This window comes from Herpailurus yagouaroundi, unplaced genomic scaffold (genome assembly GCF_014898765.1).
Source record: "Herpailurus yagouaroundi ecotype Mexico unplaced genomic scaffold, PumYag 160, whole genome shotgun sequence".
Classification (NCBI taxonomy): domain Eukaryota; kingdom Metazoa; phylum Chordata; class Mammalia; order Carnivora; family Felidae; genus Herpailurus; species Herpailurus yagouaroundi.
The window spans coordinates 4,880,396-4,901,773 of NW_024412401.1; the positions used below are offsets into that span (position 1 = coordinate 4,880,396).

Sequence of the window (21,378 nt, forward strand, 5' to 3'; positions counted from 1 at the left end):
ATATATATATATATATATATATATATATATATATATATCTCATTTTGTTCTAAGAAACTCAGAGAAGAGACATCTGACAATGATAACATGAAACAGGTTTGGAAGATAATGGCAGTTTCAGAGGAAAACACTTCCAAAAGGGAAAAAAAAAAAAAGTCAGACTGCCACTACCAAAAAAGGAAGAAGCCTTCTGCCAAAGATTGCAAACTGCAGTGACCTTAAGTAAGAGACTGTAGCTGATTCAAGGGAAAATGAAAACTTTTCAAAGACAACACTGCTTGTGCTGCGCCACTGTTTATAAGTGCCTTATGCCCTCTTGCCTTTCGGGTGGCCTGGTAAACACACAGCCTCACTGTGCTTCCAGCCCCAGGCCACAGGGTTCTAATGAATATTCAGCCATATTAACATGCATTTTCTTTGTGTATTTTTTTTTTAAATCCTACCCAGACAGGGCTGGTGTGAGCAATGTCCTTGAGTCCTTGTGATACCATGTACTGTGAGGTGCTTTTGCAAGTTAAATGCTTAGATGCCTCAATGATTATGGGGAACTTAAAAAAATCTAAACACACTTATCCCATCTTTTAAAGAAAAGAGTTTACAACGAATAACAATTATGCAAATATGAAGATAACTCAGGAGATCTTCTTACATAAACAGAGAGAAACATTACTTATTTACCATCAATGTGCATATTACATATCTGGGTACTCCACATACCCCAGGATACAGGGTGAAAACTCAAAATTCTTTATTTTTATCTGACAGCCAGTTCTTTTTAGCATACACAGTCTTAATATACAAAGAAGCATACAAAACGAGGTCGGTCAATAAGTGTCCTGCTTTTTCCTTTTTAATCCTAAACTCCAAAGTAACTGGAAAATTTTCTTATTAAGACTGTATAATTATGTCTTAATAAAAAGGTGAAAAATAAAAAAAATTCACTCTGATAGTTTATTTTAAAGTCTATTTTGAGAGAGAGAGAGAACGCTCACACAAGTGTGCAAGAGGGAGGAGGAGCAGAGATGAAGAGAGAGAAAGAGAGAGAGAGAGGAGAAGAGAGAGAGAGAGAAAAGAGAGAGAGGAGAGAGAATCCCAAGCAGACTCCAAACTGTCAGTATATAGCCAGATGCGGGGCTCCATCCCATGAACCAGGAGATCCTGAGGGTCCAACATTTAACCAACTGAGCCACCCAGGCACGCCACCCACGGATAGTTTTAAAATGCTGAATTTGTCAGGAGAAAAGCATCTTTTATACTTATTGCAAATGTAGTAGAACAATCAAGGGATTCCAACTCTAAATAAAGTAAATGATAATGAGATGTTTTTGGGTTTTTTGATTCGGAAGGAAATATAGCAAAACTGCTTTAAACTGGTCAGTTGCACTGTGACACAATCAACGTTTAAGAAATCACTCTATAAATGGCACCCAGGAATGCAGCGGCAACACATGTCGTAACAATATCCAGACAAAGCCAGAAAGTTTGGATACTGCTCTGTTGTTCTAAACTGACTGAGGTTTTGCAGACTAACAACATTCCCCCATAATGATGGTGGTGTCTTTAGATTGAGATAAGATTCAAATTTACTGAGGGTTATTTACTGTTGTGTATAAGGATCTGTGTGTTAAGGAGAGAAGTGGCTGCTTGGAGGAGAGCAACTTGGCTGGGCTCACAGCTGAGAAACCTCAGGAGTTCGCATACCCCTATAAGGTAATTTCTTTCCTTTTATAAAATAGGCAAGGCAATTAAATGTTAGTCAATCTCAGAACAATGAAAGGCAAGGATATGCTAATATACACTGAAATACTGGCATTTACTGCAATATTTACCTTACTATATTAAAGTTTCGTGATATATTAAGTACAGCTCTGCCAGAAATTTTAGTCCAATTATAATCACAAGAATACTTTTTCAATTGTACTCCTTACCAGAAAGGGAGAAAGAAGGGAAACAAAATCCTATGTGCTAAAATTTACACTGACAAATTAATTTTAATGGCACCAAAAACAAAACAAAAAAACAAAAACAAGCAAAAAAAAAAAAAACCCACCACCAACAAAAAAACAAACCAAAGTAAATGTATGCACCTGACCTGATGTTCTGTGGCAGAAAGCAGACTTTATTTTTATTTGTAGTAGTTTAAAGTTCATTAGTTTACTTCCTTCCTCCAAAACTTAGAGAGACAAAAAAAAAAAAAAAAGTCACCTATTTCTTTTTTGAAAGAAAGTCAGCCTCGGGCGTTGACATAAACAAAGTCAAGCGAAGACTTAATGTAACTAAATAAATTTTTATCTCAAAAAGGGAATGAAGGAGTCACAGAGTTAAGTACTAAGTTTGCTAAGTTGATCAATGTGTCAAATAATTGCATAATCCTCAACCATGCCTGAGATTTGTAGACCAATCCAAAACAGCATTTGGCACAAGTATTTCATGCCATCATGTCTACCAAATCCTTTTAAAGGCTGACTGGTCTGGAAGGAACACCAACAAACTGATTATGAGGACTCACCAGTTATTTTGCAAGGATGAAATTTAGGTTGGAGGAGTGATAGAAGAGTATAGTATATTCATTATCTACTATACAGATTTCTGTGTAGCTTAAATTCTTTATAAAATTATTACAATAAAAACTAAATTTTATAATAGAAAACACACCTTTTATGCATAAAGACAATACCCCACTTTGCTGCTATTCATCTTATTCTCTTAAAATCTGTTGCATGAAGCTTAAGATCAAAGGTGTAAAAGTCGTATATTTTGATAAAACTGGAAAACAAATGTCTCATCATATAGTTTGATGCGTCCAACAAGAAAACCCCTGGTTGCATTACCAGCATGTCCTTATGTTAAGAAAAGAAGACATGCTTGCCAGAATTGTCAGATTAATCTTAAAGAGACACAAGCAAGAGCTCTGCCCCAATTTCTTTTAAACAGGATTGAATGCTCCCTTTGGTGACCTCCCTCTCAACCGTCATTAAATTGCAATACAGACTAGTGAGTAGGGCCTCTTTGTCTCTCAGACATATAACCTTCATTTGCATAATAAATCCCAGCACCTTAGCTAAGGAACAAGGGAAGAATAGATATCTGGGGTGATTCTGAGGCAAAGCCCCAGCTGAAGCAATCAAAGGCAAGGGTATAAAGTCTCAAAAGACAGGAACTCACCTTTGCTAGTAGGTTGGAGATTTTGCTGTAAATCATCCTTCATAGAAGACTTAGGACATAACTCCCTCTTAGGATGTAGGGATTCAAAGAAGAAAAGAATGCCTTTGGACAGGAATGGGCAACCTTACATGTGGGAGACTTTCTTGCTTTGGAGGCCTAACGAGCTCCAATGGAAGCAGCTAGACTCATGAGATAGTATATTTTAGGTAGACTGGGGGGATGCTACTAACTAAGCAAACATACAGATGACAGATCAGAAGGCTAGCCCAGGCTGTGATGGCTGTTAACAACAATGGCAACAGTAGCTGCCACTTATGGAGTCCTTATTTTGTGCCAGGCCCTCAACTACCATTATCTCTCTCTTTTTTTTTTTTTTTTTTTTTGGTAACCCTGTAAGGTAGACAGTATCGTCTATATTTTACAGAAGGGAAAAGAAGTTCATTGATGTTAAGTAATTTTACTCAAATTCATATGTCTAGGAAGAGACAGAATTAGACTTTAACACATAATACCAAAGACTGTGCACAGTCCTTCCAGGTACGTAAAGGACTGTCATCTAGGAAGAGTTGTAGATGACCATAACCATGAGATAGGTAGGGCTGGTGCTACAAACCCTGAGACCAAAATCCAAGGAACACATTATCTTCAAGAATCCTCCTTTAGGATGTCTAAAGGACAGACGTCCATCAGACATCCACAGACTTTGGCTACTATAATCTTCCATAGGATGAAGTCAGTTCCTTTCCTCTCCAGGTAAATCTCTCACACATATGAGTTCCAAGAGGCCCATGAGGAAGCATTTTCCACATCTGAAATCTTAATAGGACCTTGAGCCAAGAGTATAACAATTATTCTGGACCATTCATCACCACCCCAAAAATATCACCTCTGCAACACACTTGGGTTTGTCCAGCTTGAAGCGCTCCTGACATAAGGGTCACAAGAAAGGGAACACATTATGTCTGTGTTCTATGATATGAATAATTTTGTGGGAGAAGGAGAGAAGCAAGAAAAGAATATCCTGAACAAAAAATAAGTTGAAGATTAAAAAACCATTAAAAGGCTAAATGTAAAATTGAATAAGAAAAGAATTGGTATAAGTTCAACTTGAATAGAGCAAGAGATTCCCATTCCTCTGGAATATCGTACGTAGTTGAGTATAAAGGCATTTCTCACTATCTGTCTCGTTCCTATGTTTGGACAATTGTGGTTTAGAAGGCAAGAGTTTGGAAAGCAAGAGATACAACATTATCTGGGATAATCCAGACATATAACATGGGACAGTACAAAGGGAGATTCCTTCCAACCAACCAGCCCAATCTGAACAATTTATTTGAACTGATATCATTTTTGAGTATAGATAGCTAAAGTTCACTCACTTCGGAATAGTTATATTCTGTGACTCCAGATTCTACTGTATACGTATACATTACAGGCATATGCCATATAACTATGGGTTCCTTATACCAGACTACTTAAATAATTTTATACCTAAAATGTCCTCTGCTTAGTATAGTACAAGCATAGGTAAGAAAAAAAACCCAAAAACCAGAAACTCCATAGCAATTTTGAAGAATTTTTCTCCAAGAAAGACTGAATTGGGACTCTCTCTAAACATACTAATATTAGTATTGTACCCCAGCCTCTACCCAACCTACATGGATTTACTTCATTCCCACTGTAGTTGTGGGGCCATCAGCATGCCGAACAGTGAGACACAAGGAGGAATTCATTAAATCATTAGGACAATCATTAAAAACAAAATGCCAAAGGGACAGTGTTTACATTTCTTGAAGTGGCCAGGCTTCCTGGGAGATTTCTAGAAGACTCAAGATACAACATACATGGCCAACGTATCTAGAAGAGATCTGCTAGAAGCTGCTGTTTGGAAAAAAAGCGATAAAGTAGTAGAGGCTCCATCTCTCACCAACTCACCTGCCTGGTGTCCTTCCCTGAATCTCTTAGCAACCAAATCAAAACCGCAAATCAAATTTCCACCAAGAAATAGGGATTTGACTCTGTAGGAATGGGGAAATAGTTGATGATTTTGTAGTATAAGCAGTAATTTCATGACCACTTCAGTGCTTTCTGAAATAACATATTAACATGGCAGTTTCTTATTTACTTGCCAAAAATAGGCAACTGTAAATGGCTTACATCATTAGAGTAGAAAATCTAATGATTTCTGCATGTATACACATTTCTTATAATATGAAAGGGTAACGTACTTGTCTGAGGGAGGGAACAAGAATTAGCAACTCGTCAGCTATTTTATGTATGTGCCTTTGCGTTTCTAAATATGTATTTTTTTGTCATTCTTTTGGGGATTCTTTATAACACAAAATTCCTTAAAAGTGAGACTTCTTACCAACAGTAGACAACAACATTAAAACTCCATGTCATGTTTAACTAGATTTTCAAATGTTCTGGTCTTACCTTAAGTGGGAAGAAGGGGGGTAATGAGCAAACATTTTTAAACCATAGCAAGAAATCCATGTGATGACTACAACTGCTTTTAAATACTCATATTTTAGGCCTGTCTGTGACAATGCTTCTTGGAAAAAATTATAAAATTCCCTCCCCTCCAATAACATGCTCAACGTCCTCTTTTGCCAGAGGCATTCACTCATTATATAAATCAAACAAGCACACAGCACTAGACAAAAAGTGACTAGTAATGCCTGGCGCATTCCTCTGCTTGAGCTAAGATGATTTTGCTGCATTGCATGCAGATGTCAGGTATTTTAATAAAGAGCTCCATTGTGCAGGCCCCACTACTCCTCCATAGCTCCCAGCACTCCCTGTAAAGGGGGGCAGGGGGAGAGGGGAAGAGCGACAGCCATTCCAGCTGGAGCTGGAACCTCATCTGAGTCAGGAAAACCACAGCTCATAAGCAAAGAGGAAGCATAATGTTCTACAAGGACAAAACATTAGCAGAAATGTCACTCAGCCCCAGTTCCACATGTTGGCTGCCACGGCCTCTTCCTCCTAGCATGCCCGATTGATATAAATTCCATCTGCTCAGCAGCCAAGTGACAGAGAAGAAATACCGGCATCTGGTCTCCATTGCTGTCGGGTTTTTGTTCCATGTTAGACCTTAGCTAGAAACATATGAAGAGATGAAGGTGCTGGCAAACGACTAAAAGCCTGAACTGGCATAAAGGAGACTTTCTGATGCTTTTCACACTTCCCTCTGGATTTTTTACATGGAGGGGAAGGGTGTGACAGAGACCTGATAAACTAAACAGTGGGAGCCAACAGGCCTGAAGGTCATTTCATGTTTTTTAAGGTTCGGGATTTTTAAAGAGAGTTTTAATGTTAAAAACTATGAAGCACAACACTAGTCTTCTTTCTATCCATTTAATGCAACAGAAGGCAACTAAGTCACATAAGAATGTTCTACAGCAAATATTTTTTTTTCCCTTTCTCTTAAACATCCACTGGTTTGGACCCACTCCACAGGCACTTTATATTCTCCTGAGGAGCAAGCTGAAAAATGCCAAAACTTGAAACCACCAATTCGCTTTTAACCCCCAGCTGTCCAGAAAAGTATAAAGTCACCTATCAACCCTAAAACCATAAGGGGAAATTAAAGTAAGCCCCATAAACAAAGCTGGATGCCCCAACAATTCACTCCCCCTCACTTGATTATTTTACTTATTCATTTGATCAGGAGATTGAGAAAAGTAAAAAAGAACCATGAAAACAGAGGTGGTAAAAGAAAACATGGGTATTGGTTTTTCTTTTTTTCAGTGTCTATTTGCATGTTTGCAAAGCAGTAACAGTGAGAATGACTCCATTCATGTATATAACATGGGAGTATTTTTTTTTTTTTTTAAAGACTGAGGTTAGGTCTTAAAGTTGCTTGGGCAAACAATTGTGAGGGTGAATCCTGTTAGATCCGCTTCAAAAATACGACAAAAGATAAGACATGTATAAACTTTTTAACAAAATAGAAAAAAAATTCCAAAGGTCTCAACAACTGTACTATCTTACATCTCTGATGTTAGCTTCACCTAATGACCAAAACCAAAAACCCTGAAAGCAAAAAACACTGCCACATGGGGTTGTATTGTGAATTAAGCTGCTTCTTCAACCTCTTCCTTTCCTCTTTATCACTTTGTGAGCACTTGACGTAAGAACACCATGCATAGTAAGAGAAGTGAATCATCATAAAGACAATAATATGAAATAAAATGACAAGGAAGCCAGTAGGAACAGAGTTGATGATAACCCCTTCAAGGCTGTCAATCTTGGGACTAATCACTATGGGTGCTAATGACTCAGGAATTCACAATGAAGTGCAGACTATGATCATGATCGACTGCCAGATATTCAGAAGCAGATTTACCAGAGAGCTAATGAGGCTTAAGCCTCAGGTTCCTCATCTGCCCAGGCCCTTAGTTTCAGGGAGTTGTAGAACTTTCTAGATGGAGAAGGGAAGCCAAGTTGCAACCAGGAAAGATTTCTATGAACGCATTTCTGGTAAATTCCCTAAAGAGATATCAGAAGAAAAGGGCCCGAACCTCCACGACTATAGTAATATTGTTTTTCGGGTTGATTTCTTATTCTAAATATGCATTCATTATTGTACCTACAAATTACTAAAGGTTTAAATTAAATAACACATTTGATAATTATGACTCTGCTGTTTGAATATGTGATAATCATTTCAAGTGTTTTATATACTTTAAATAATCAAATGTTATTAAAATAACATCCCAGTGGATGAAAAGATAGGTAACTGACATACAACATACTTTCACTACCTCAAGAAATAAAAAATTCTGGCTGAACAACTGTATTCAATAAGATGGAAACTCACTAAATAAAAATACAACATAAAAATACTAGCAGATAACAGGAACTATTTCAATTGTCTTGAAAACTGGAAGATCTTTCTAAGTCAGAGTTAAGAACCAGAAGCCAATCAAAGGTTAATAAAAGTACATGAAACCTAAAACAAAAATAAAACCAGAAAACCTCCAAGGCAAAAACAAATGAAAAACAAAAGCAAAAGAATAGTAAAAAGCTAAAGAGCTACTAAGAACAGATACTTATAGCATAAATAGACTACAGGCTAATTTCTTTAGCACGTAAAAAAGTGCTAAAAATGATAAGAAAAAGGATTTACAATGATATTAGAAATGTATAAAGGACTTGAAAAGACATTGTAGTAAAATAGAAACAGAAATAACTGATAATCATAAAAAGATAGTAAGCTTTACATCATTAAGAGAAATGCAAATTAAAACAATGCACTATTATTTATCCTCCTCACCTACAGAATGCCAAAGTTCAAAAACTTTGTTTCAACACCTAGTCTATCTGTGGTTGAGGCAATAGGCAAATAAATTATGACACATCCATACAATGTAGCTGTTAGAAAAGAATGAGGTGACTCTTTATGTGTTGATATGAAATTGTGTACAAGATATATTATTACATGAAAAATGAAAAGAACAGAATAATGTGCTCATTGTATCCTACCTCACCATTTTTATTAAACAAACAGAAACATATGTGTACTTTATATGCATAGACTATTTCCAGCACTATACCCCAATATCAAAGACTTACTTTCAACTATATCTTTTGTATAATTTATTATTTTTAACAAACAGCATCTATTACACTTTAAAATATGTTATTACTTTAAAAATACATTCTATATAGCAGAATCAGGGTCTATCATTCTTGAACTTATAACTAAATACCTTTTTATTTATCTTAATATTTTCTGTTACTCTATCGGCCATAGAATACAGGTTGTTAGAGGTATAGTTTCCCTTGCCCTTATGAAAGTAAACTGAAACACTTCATTCTGGGTTGTTGTGTGTCTCAGCTTCCCTGAGAATTTAAGATTCTCACTCCTTTGGTCTTTTCAGATTGCTACTGCATTTAATTATAAGTACATAAATAAAAAATAACAAGTATATATGGGATGTGTGTGTGTGTCCATTTCCATACCCAAATTATATAAATGCACATATATTATGGCATTGTTCTGGGTATTATAAATTTGATCATCTTCTATTTTATTATGCTCAGTGAGATGAGAATAGCAAAGATCACTTGGAGGGTGAATCCATTTCCAATTGAAAACCTAACCAACATAATGCCTAATTGATTTACTCCTTAGAGGATTTATTTTAAAATCATAGTCTGTGTTCACAAATACTGGGATTACTTCTTTAATGCTTTTTTTTTTCCTTGTGATTCCTTACTCTCTGCCATTTCCTGAGCTGTGTCTGAAGAAATCCTGTACTGCCAAGACATATTCTCAGACAAAGAAATGTAAGACATTAGTCACTCACTAAGAGGCAATAAGCAATCACAACATTTTCCTATCTGTATCCATGGTACTAGCCCAATGTATGGTAGACCGTGTATGCCCAAATAGTATATGTGTGAACTCCCCCCACTCCCCTCCCTGACATGACCATGACATGCCGAAGGAAAGTGAGTTTAAAAAACTCTTTCATTTTCTTAACACTAATTTCTTAACATTCTGTACACAGAATAGAGGCAGAAGCAGGGGAGGCAAGGAATATATACCTAATTGAAGGAACCAAAAATTGCCCAAGGACTTCTTACAGGGCAATTCCCATCCTCTGGGTTATAGCTCCAGCCTCTAATTCTTTTTTTTTTTTTTTAATGTTTTATTTTATTTTTGAGAGAAAGAGAGCACGTGAGTGAGTGAGTAGGGGAGGGGCAAAAAGAGAGGGAGACACAGAATCTGAAGCAGGCTCCAGGCTCTGAGCTGTCAGCACAGAGCCCAGGGCAGGGCCCAAACCCACGAGCTGTGAGATCATGACCCGAGCCAAGGTAGGATGCTTAACCGACCGCGCCATCCAGGTACGCCCCGCCAGCCTCTAATTCTTAAGCTTCAGCTATAGACAGAGGGCCACACTCATGGATCCACTAACCAGATCAAATACACCAACCCCAACTTTGCAAACATCAGAGGATGAAGGATGATGCTACAATAGTTATGTGTAGGTATGGGATCAAAGAGACAGAAATGTTGTACTTGCTGTTGGTCCTCTTCACCACTCATCTCCCACTCCCTCACCTACACCTGTTGCCCTGCTGTGGGGTCTAAGAGGGAGGTCTTATCATCTGTGGTTCCAAATGCAATGCTACCTTTTTCAAATTGTATGAGGTGTTCGGTTGCTTGCCTATAAAGCCCCGAAACACAACTTCCCTGCAGTCAAGGGACTCACAACAATACAGTTGCTGGGGTGACTGAATAGCTCAAGGAACCTATATAAGCTTCAAAAGCAGGCCAGAGCACCACTCTTTTGTGAAAGACAACTGATGGGTCAAATCACCAGGGAGCTGCCAAAGAGTTATTAATGGTGACAGGTACACTACCTGGGAGACAGGTTGAGAAGGGAAAAAGATTATTTATAAGCGAATAGTTAACAGCTGTACCTACTGCTAAACATTACATGGATGCCACAAATTGTAGAATTCAAATCCTGGGTTATTCAAGCACGAACAACTGCCTGTCACCCAAATGCAATGCATCGCTATAAATTAAAGAGGGAGAGATGAGACTTTGCAAATACTGGCTTGCCTAGGAAGGCAATGTCATCCTGGAACTCAGATAAAAGGTGGAGAAAGGCTGAGATATATCATGTGGTGAATTATTGTTCTTAATAATAATGACAAATTTGCAAGAATAGCTTTATAATTTTTCCTGCGGGCTTAACAACAGAACAGATGCCAAATGCATCTTGTATCTTCAAGAGTAAACCGGAGTTGGGAATAAGAGGAGCCTCAAGAGTTTTACTGGAATAGCAAAATGAGGGGAAAAAAACTTCCAATGAGAAAAAGAAACTATTTTAGCTTAGAAAATAAAATTACTGTAATAACTATTACTTGAGATACTATTACTTGAGATAATTTAAAAATTTTTTTAACGTTTATTTATTTTTGAGACAGAGAGAGAACATGAACGGGGGAGGGTCAGAGAGAGGGAGACACAGAATCTGAAACAGGCTCCAGGCTCTGACCTGTCAGCACAGAGCCTGACGCGGGGCTCGAATGCACGGACCGCGAGATCATGACCTGAGCCAAAGTCGGCAGCTTAACCAACTGAGCCACCCAGGTGCCCCCACTTGAGATAATTTTAAAGTTTTATATATGAATGAAGATGACATCTGCCACTTTGATCTGAACTAATATTATTAACATTACTGTACCATGACTCTGGAGCATAAACTAAGTAGATACTATGAAAACTCTCATGTATTAGGAAAATCAAGAGTGGAAGTTATTCTTTCTCAAGTCAATGTTCTGAAAAGCCTGGAAGCTCAATATATATGGAGTTGGAAATCTATGAGAATAAATATCCTCAACATATTTTTATATTTCATTTTTATAGGATCTGAAAATTCCTACGATCATATGTATTCTTCTACCACTACTGAACAAGAGCTGTCAAGAGAAGGAAAAGAAAAAAATTAAGAGCAAAAGTGATACCTAGGGACCAGTCTCATTTTAGAAAACAAAGGAAGTCATATATTGTTAATGGAGTATAAATTCAGACAAATTTTTTGGAAAATACATAGCACATACTAAGTGAATAACTGCAATGAATACACCTACTCCTACCTTTTCTCCATAACTGGGTCTTTGTTGTTGTTTTTCTCCATGGTAACTGTTAAGAGGCGGGGTGGGGGGGGAGGGAGAGAACAAAAGGAATACCATATGCAAGCTGTGCATGCTATTTATTATTTGTGTAAGGAAATAAAAATAATACTTATATGTATACACTTAGAGACCATCTCTGTAAGGATCTACAAATACAAGCAACTAATAAAAGGGAGTGCATCTGAGGTGGATAACTGAGCAGATGGGTGGCATGGAGTAACTAGGTGTTTTATTACCTATTCAAACTAGAATTGTTTTATAAGTCTCTACTTATTGACCTGACAATTCTTTTTCCACCTAGCTATTCTACAAATACTCTAACATATGCAGCAAAACACTCATATAAGGATACTTCCTAAAACAATGTTTGTAAAGTCAAAACAATAAAAACAACCCAAATATCTTTAAATAAAAGATTAAATAAATTGCAGTGCATCCATACAACAGAAAAATACCGGGAGGTGAAAAAGAGTGGGTGAGATCTACATATACCAACATGGAAAGAGGCGCATATTAGTTTCCAAGAGCTGCTGTAAAATATTACCACAACCTTATGACTTAAAACAATAAAAATTTATTTTCTCACATCTCTGGTGGCTAGAAGTAAAAACTCAAGATGTTGGCAAGGCTGAACTCTCTTCGGAGGCTCTGGGAGAGAGTCTGTTCCACACCTCTCTCTTGCCTTCTGGTGGGTGCTGGCAGTCCTTAGCTCACAGGCACATCCCTCCAATCTCTGTTCCCATCTTCACCTCACTTTCTCCTCAGTGTATATTTTCCCCTGTGCGTATCTGTCTCTAATCTCTCTTGCCCCTCTCTTATAATGATACCTATGATGGTATCTATAGCCAGCCCACTCAGATAATCCAAGATTCTCTCTTCATCTCAAGATTCTTTAAAAAAATTTTTTTAATGTTTATTTTTGAGAGAGAAAGAGAGAGAGGAGGAGGAAGGGCAGAGAGAGAGGGAAACACAGAAACCGAAACAGGCTCCAGACTCTGAGCTGTCAGCACAGAGCCCTACGCAGGGCTCGAACTCATGGACCAGACCACAAGATCAGGACCTGAGGTGAAGTTGGACACTCAACGGAGTGTCCTGGGCACCCCTCTCATCTCAAGATTCTTTTTTAATTTTTTTTTCAACGTTTTTATTTATTTTTGGGACAGAGAGAGACAGAGCATGAACGGGGGAGGAGCAGAGAGAGAGGGAGACACAGAATCGGAAATAGGCTCCAGGCTCTGAGCCATCAGCCCAGAGCCTGACGCGGGGCTCGAACTCCCGGACCGCGAGATCGTGACCTGGCTGAAGTCAGACGCCCAACCGACTGCGCCACCCAGGCGCCCCTCATCTCAAGATTCTTAATCACATCTGCAAAGGACCTTTTTATAAACAAAGTAACATTATTTGGGCGATGGATAGCAGAAGGCAGGCTGTTTATTGGTCTGTCACAAAGACTAGGCTATATCATTAAAATTTTGAACAGTAAGCTATAAGATATACAGAATTAACCACTTAATTAAAATTAGTAAGAAGAATTAATTTGCACTATACTTGCATGGAAATATATGGCCAATTCACTAAATAACTAAAATAGGGGTTGTCTCTGGGAGAAGGGGGTAGGGACAGCTTTCATTCTATGAATTATGTATTACAGCAATGTTTGAGTTTTTAAATCAAACTTGTATTCCTTTCATAAGCAAACAGGAATACATATTTAAAAAGACGCTCTGATATATTTTGACATTTCCCCAAATTATCTTACTTAACTGTATAATCTTTTTGGTTACTGTTGAGGAAAAAGGGTTTCATCAAATATTTATAAAGAAGATAATTACCAATTGTTAAGTGAAGTAAAATTTTATAAATAGATATTAGATCATAATTTTCAAGTACAATATTTATAAAATAGACTGCCAAAGTTTCTAAGAAAGAAAGGTTTATACTTGACCTGACTTTCTACAAATGCCTGACAATTATTCCATTAAAAAAAAAAAAAAAACAAAACCGAAACCCAAATTTTATGACCTCTCCCTCAAAAGCAGATTTTTAAAGCATTTCTAAGGTTGACTATGTACAGGCATGAACCACTAAAGTGCTGCTACTTGTGTATCTTTCCTTTGGCATAATTCTTCCCTTTGCATGGATTCTCGACTGAATGAACATAGCTTCATCTTCAAGTTTTCTTCCACCTACAAAATTCAGTGATAGTATTTTCACCTTACTGAAACATTCTGGAACAAAAGTTCCAGGGGCATCTGGGTGACTCAGTCTGTTAAGCAACCGACTCTTGATTTTGGCTCAGGTCATGATCTCATGGTTTGTGAGTTTGAGCCCTGCACCAGGCTCTGTGCTGACAGTGCAGAGCCTGCTTGGATTCTCTGTCTCTCTGTCCCTCCCCTGCTCTCTCTCAAAATAAATAAAACATTTTTTTTTTTAAAGTTCCAAAACTCCTTGTACATTTCTCTTTTTTTCTTCCCCCTTCCAATGAAAAAGCTAAGCACTAAGCACTATGCTAAGCACTATTAAAGTCAACTGGGGTTCCCTAGGGTCTCTTTCTCAGGCATCTATAAAAATTGAGCAACCTTTTCTCTGTCTCGAAGAGAAGGCGATGATGAAGATGAGCTTTTTTACAGAAAAGATTACATCGTGCTAAGCCAATCTGTCAAGAGTGGGAAAGGCACTTAATATAGGGCAAATGGAAACCATAACAAGAGAACTGCCTGTATTAATTTCTCTCATTCATTGCCACAAGTCTACAAAATGCCTACTGTGTGAAAGGTTGTAACACAAACCATGGTGTATGTTGTAAACTGTGTGGGCAGAACTTCTGGTGTCTGAGAATCTGAAGAGAAATGAGTTCACTAACAGCAGACTGTTGCTCTGACGTGAGGTGGGCCAGCAAGCTGAGGCACGAGAAGATGCAGGAGCAGGGCAAGAGTTGGACAGGTGTCATGCAGAAAGGGTTCTATGGTCAGGGCTCACAGTGCCTGGTAATTATGGATACTGTCAGATCTGCCAAGAGACATATGTAGCAATGAGCAGGGAGGGGTTGGGGGAGGCTGGCATATTACGAAACTTGCCACCCACCACCCACTGGCACTATCAGTTTCATATGCTCTATTAAAGACAATCAAGGGTTCCCAGCCTCCCCTGAGATCAAGAGGAGATGGTGATTATGAAAATAATAACACTTTTTAAAATTACTAAATGTTCCAAGGGAGCTTTGAGCTTTACTTCTGACAGTGTTAAACACTCACAGGCAGGAAGGTAAAAAACAAAAACAAACTAGGAGACCACAGTAGCCTCAGTCTGAAAGGCCACTCCAGGGCTACTTAAGCCAAACACCCTCTGTGAGTTCAGTGGTTAAGCGATTCCCTCCTCTCGGTGGCATTCCAAAGGCATCTCCTTCACAAGTGCAAAAACAAGCAACTGGCACAAAGACGTTACAGCAGATTTCTGTTTGAGACTATGTTCCTGAGAAAATAGCAAAAATAGCAAAAAGAAAGAAGAGAAAAGCTTTTCTTTCATTTATTTTTTTTTAAACAAAAACTGCCTAGAGAGACTGGCTTGTGAAGCCAAGTTTTTTAAAGTACAAGTGTAATTTACTTTTATATAAACATAACTTCACAGAGCTATCAGTGGGTTCCATTTCAGTGAAAACAAACAAAAAAAAGAAGCTGCAAAAAATAATTATAAAACATATGGTGCAAACCCCGGCTGTGTTTATTTTATGACAGTTAACATTATTTACAGTGTGATCTGGTCAGAATTAATACTCAAAGGGTTATACACAAAATATGCCCAATTTTTCCTCCTAACCATGCTTACCAGCAGTTTTGTCAACCTATCTAAATGAACTTGTCTAGAGATCTTTTGTATTCCCCCAAAGAATCAGTTGTATTTTTAACATATTATTTTATTCAAAATACTTGAGTAATACTATAAGCTGCCAATAGCAATACAGGAAGAAACTCGCCCTGTCTCTCTTTTTAAATAACAAGAAAGTTTGACAAAGTGCACTTAAAAGTCTGCCTTTAGTTGCATCAGATTCTTTCATTGTACACTGTTCATTCTATTACCTCAGTTGGTAATGTATATTAACAATTTAAAGGCATTCCAGTTTATTTTCTTTTGTAAGTACAAACTACTACTTCATGTTATACATTATCAATATATCCTGTTGAGAAAAAGTAATGCAAATAGCTTATCCTTGCTCTTGGAATGGCTTTTGGAGGTCCTAACTATACAATCTGCCAAATGGGAAGTCAAGATAGACCTTTTTCCTTTTAATGTTTAACTGAGAGGTATGTAATAGCCAAGAGACACAGAAACAGAAAAAGAAAAAATTAAAAATAATGCTTGCATTGAAAGTCTTAAATCTTTTCCCAGACCTTTTATTAAAAGATTCCAGGATTTTATTTCCATTCAAGCTTTATATTAATATATATATATCAGTATTTATGGGACCAGGTGGTATTTAGTAATTCAAGCTAAAAGAGAAAATGGCTGCCTTCCTCCCTGGGCACACAGACAACACAAGGTATCCTCTACCACAGAGGGTACAGACCAAACCTATCTTCTCAGGCCTACCAATCCTTCTCAGGATTTAAATGGAGTGGTGTGGGGGCGCCTGGGTGGTTCAGTCGGTTAAGCGTCCGACTTCGGCTCAGGTCTTTTGAGTTTGAGCCCCGTGTCAGGCTCTGTGCTGACAGCTCAGAGCCTGGACCCTGCTTCCGATTCTGTGTCTCCCTCTCTCTCTGATCCTCCCCTGCTCACACTCTGTCTCTCTCTCAAAAATAAATAAACATTTAAAAAAAATTAAAAAAAAAAAAATAAATGGAGTGGTGTGCTGAAGCCAACTCGCACAGGTCCATGAGGGCACACCGTTAAAGGTTCAGGAATTTTTTAAGCTGGTTGTCAAAACACAGGCATTATTAATAATTAAATTGCATAAACTTACAATTAAAGAAAATATATATCTTTTAAAGTTTATTATTTTAATGTTTACTTTTGAGAGAGAGAGAGAGAGAGCGCGCGAGTGAGCGCGCAAGTGGAGGAGGGGCAGAGACAGAGATGGAGAGAGAAAATCCATGCAAAGCCAGATGTGGGGCTTGAACCCACAGAATTGTGAGATCATGACCTGCGCTGACGTTGGACGCTTGACCTACTAAGCCACCCAGGTGCCCTTATTTATTTTGAGAGAGAAAGCCAGAGAAAAAGCCCGAGCAGAGGAGGGGCAGAGAGAGAGAGGGAGAGAGAAAAAATCCCAAGCAGGCTCCGTGTGGAGCCCAATGTGGGGTTGGAGCTTACAAACTGTGAGATCATGACCTGAGTGGAAATCAAGAGTCTGATGCTTAACTGACTGAGGCACCCAGGTGCCCCTTAAGGAAAATATATTAAAAATAATGGTAAATAAAAATAAATAAAAATAAAGGCAGTCAAAACTCATCACTTGTAATTATCTGACCACATTTTACAATTATCTGTGCTTTAATGTACTTCTGTTTACATATAGTATGTGGAAATACTGTAGAAGAGTGTGTTACTGTACCTCTCATCTCAAACCCATGTTTGATGGCTTGGGGCTGATGGTCTAAAATCAGCCATGGTGGGATATTTTGGCCATAGATATCAACAAACACCGTGATTCAAGTCTTTTTTATTTCTTAATTTAGAGAGTTGTAAAGCATTTACCAACATACCAACATCCAGCTTCTTCTGAATAATAGATGACTGTCTAGTGTCAAACTTAGACTTCATTTAAAAACACATTCATTTAAACTTCATAATCCTATCTGTACTCATTTGGGAAGGAGAAAAAGAAAAGACAGATAATTTTGGTATGACAGATTTTTAAAAATAACTATAAATTTTATCTGGATCACTTATTTTTATGAAGCCTTGTAAAACATAACATGGAGCATGATTTCCGGATATGAAAAACATTAGATATGACAAATGAAATATACGGTTTGTGCCTCAGACAGGAAACATCCTGCACAGCCTCTAGAAACAAACACAAAGATTAAGTCACAGGAACACAATTTTTTTTTTTTTTAAATGCCTGGAGTATTCTGGGTTCATAATAAATTAGTAAATGAGATTCTAGCCATTGCAACTCTTTTCTTGTTTTTTAAAAAAAACTGTCAACTGATGTATGGTATAAATACACCTAAGGAATAAAGCACAAAAGAGTCAAATAATTCTGAATTGAAGCCAATGAAAAAACGACAGCTTATAAGGTCTTGAGATGTAAGAAAAATTTAGAGATAAATTACTTTTGCTTAAACATGTAGCAATATCTGTTAAGATGAAAATCAGGATGAATCAAATACTCATATTCTCAAAACTAAATCTGGATAGGAATAAAAATCTGCCTATTTATATTACATCATACATCCACAATCACATTCTTTCAATCTTTGGTTTATAGACTTAAAACAAACATTACATTTTTCAACATTACTGCTATTTGTAAATCATCTACTAAAAGGAAATATATTGAAACTAAATAGCAAACCATTAGGAAATCCTACAAATGCCAACAAGAAGAAGAAAGGCAGGATAAATATTACTAGAGTTAAAATGAGTGTTTTATAGGTCTTCCTATAGCAGCTGGCAAAATTTTATAGAAGTGAATTTTATTAGAGAGAAACACAGTCTAAAAATCAAATTTTAAGACAGCCATTCTTATGAGTAATATAGGAGATTTCAATGTAACTATAAAAAATGGAAGTCTGATTTCTCTCTCTAAGGATACAAATCTAAATAATAGAGATAGACTTTGATTGTGACCATCAAATAAATCAATAATTATGCAAGTGCTTTTTACAACAGACCTAAACAGATAATTATTATTTAAAGATAAACATTACACAATGCAAAGAAGTCTAGTTGTGGTATCAGAACAGCCAAATTTGAGTACTCAGTTTGGGATGCTGCTAAGCTTTTTCACTATTATAAAGTGTAAGTTTTAGCTTAATAACCTATAAAACAAAATTAATAAAACTTGCTCTATCTGTTCCATAGGTCTCCAAATTAAATGGATCACTACATGTGAAATCCCTTTGTGAGCTTCAAGTGCTAAGGACCCCAAGAGCCAATTAACAGGTTCTTGTTACTCTATTTATCATCTGGTGGCTGGCAGAGCCAACTACTCTGAATTAGGAGGAGAATATTTCTTCCCTGATTTAAGACTGTGGAAGCCTTCTTGTTTTAGTTTTACAATAATTGTGATTGGCCATGAATGAGAGAATCATATAATAGTAATTCAGGAATGGAACACCTAACTATGCAATCTAATTCTACCTGATTTGTACCCATGGCTGCAAAATTACATTACCTTAATAAAAAAAAATGAGAAAAATATTTTTAAAAACATGTCTTTCTTCCTTTTTCATTTTTCCTTACCTTATCCTCTCTCTTCCTTAACTGATCGCAATATAAAATTAAAATCTATTTTATAGTTACTTCTTATGTACAACAATTTATGTACACTCATCTTAAATGATAAATTTCATGCTTTTCTTCCAGAAGCAAATCATGTGCTGAAGTTTTTTTTTTTTTTCTCCAACTATCTCTCTTAGAGGCAAGTCACATCCCTTAACAAAAAACAACAACAAAAGTACTCCATCCATGTATCAAAAGAACAGAAAAACCACAACCAAACTAATTTTCTATTCACTTAATAGGAAGATGGCTTTTATGTATTTTCATAAATAATCTAGACATGATTTCCTCAAAAAATTCATAATTTGGAGGAGTTAAACCTCAGATTATGAAGTGAATAACTGAAAAAGAAGCAAAACTTTTGTCCTTTCACTCTGAAACATGGAGCATAAAATGGTTAAGAAAGGAATGTTGTTGTCACCAAATTTTAAACTTTTGTCAAAGCTGACATAATTTGAAATATAAAAATAATCTCAAAGAAACACAAGTAAATATTAAGTTCTCAAAAATCCTAGGTAGATGTTCAGTTCTGGGAAAGGAAACTAGGAAATCCAAACTTTTGGACTTTTTGTTTATAGCAAAGTTGCCCATGTGCTTTTTAAAAAAATGAGAGGAAGTGCTTCTCGTCATTTAATCATCTTTGCAAGGCTGATGGTAAAGAAAGCGCTGGGATGTGGCCATGAATTTTAAAGAAATATGTTAAAAAAATAGAAATTTCAAAGATGTAGTCTCATTTCATTAATGTTTCTGGACAGCAGAGTAGGAATTAAGAAGCTGCACAGACGTCTTATATTCACTGCAAACATAAATAGGTCCAAAACTCTACCAGGTCCTTACATTCTCACAAACCCAACCCTGAATCCTGGAATCAATCTATGAGCACCTTCTCTCTCCCACACCTACTGAATCTAGTCAGCAAGTGGTTTTATCTAACCCTGCTATTTAATCTCCCTGCCACTACCCCAATGCCAGGCTTATTTCTACTTGAACTACGGTGACAGCTTCCAAACTAGACAGCCTGGCTCAGGACTCCCTCCTGGTTCCACACAGATAAGACTACCAAATGGAGCTTCTTAAGACACTAATCTGGTGATTGATTATTTCAGTACTGACTCCCAAATTGCTCAGGTTTCCTTACATGTCCTGGAGTACTCATCTCCCACTCTGGCTCTGAGCTTTGCTATGTGATTTGTTCTGGTCAATGGGATACTAGTAAACATGAAGTAAGATTCTCATTAAAAGTGCCTGCACATGTGGACTTTCCCTCTTCTGCACTCTTCAGAACCCTAAATTATCTGCATGTGGAACAAGACCAGGCTAATGGGCTCAATGATGAGATATAACACCTACCTACTTCCATTGCCCCAACTAACAGCCTGTACCAACCAGACAGCAAGATGTGTAAATTAGGCCATCCTAGATCGAAGAGCCCACCTTCCTTCCTCACCCCATCAATGTACCAGTTTACTGCAGAACTTCCCAACTGACCCACAGACTTGTGAACAATAATAAAATGGTGGTGATTTTAAGCCACAAAGTTTGGGGTGGTTTGTCATGCAGCAATGAATACCCAATATACTCATTACTTACTTCAAAAGAATCAACTTCCTATAAGATAAAAACTCTTTAATCTGCCAATAAATGCCCTTGTTCCTCTGGTTCTATCCCACCTTTTTAAAATTCTCCAAATGCTCCTCTAGATTATTCCATATTTCCATCTTTCTGATTTTCTTAAGGGCATATAACATTGTGTAAAAGTACAAAATGATGATGAAATTTTATAAAGGCCATCTAAAATACCCAGTGAGAACTTTCTTATTGTGAAGTCTGGTTATGTTCTTTTCTGCAGAAGGTCTTAAAATAAAATCACTAATAAGCTGATGTGTATGGATTTTTAAAAATATCTAAATATGTGTTTCTTAACTTCACAATTTAAAACTCACAAAACACAGACTTTTGTTTTTGTGTTCAACTGTTTTCCTTTCTTTTCATAAGCATGAATTTCAGAGCTTATTTGATATGAAGAAAAAAAAAAACTCCTTTTTCTCTTAGAGTCTCATATTTAAGCCCTGTCCGAAGAAACTGTAACATTAAATAAGGCTCTGT

The 21,378-nt window shown here is 37.0% G+C and overlaps 1 protein-coding gene and 1 long non-coding RNA gene across 23 annotated transcripts in view; one reads left to right on the top strand and one right to left on the bottom strand.

The window, feature by feature from the left end:
- BNC2 (basonuclin zinc finger protein 2) overlaps nucleotides 1-21,378 on the bottom strand; it is a 439,476-nt gene that overhangs the window by 94,570 nt on the left and 323,528 nt on the right. The gene's annotated exons all lie outside the window — the stretch shown is intronic.
- LOC121034491 (uncharacterized) lies at nucleotides 1,623-11,623 on the top strand. The gene is made up of 2 exons (XR_005792461.1): nucleotides 1,623-1,710; nucleotides 11,558-11,623. It is a non-coding gene; the product is annotated as an uncharacterized LOC121034491 (long non-coding RNA).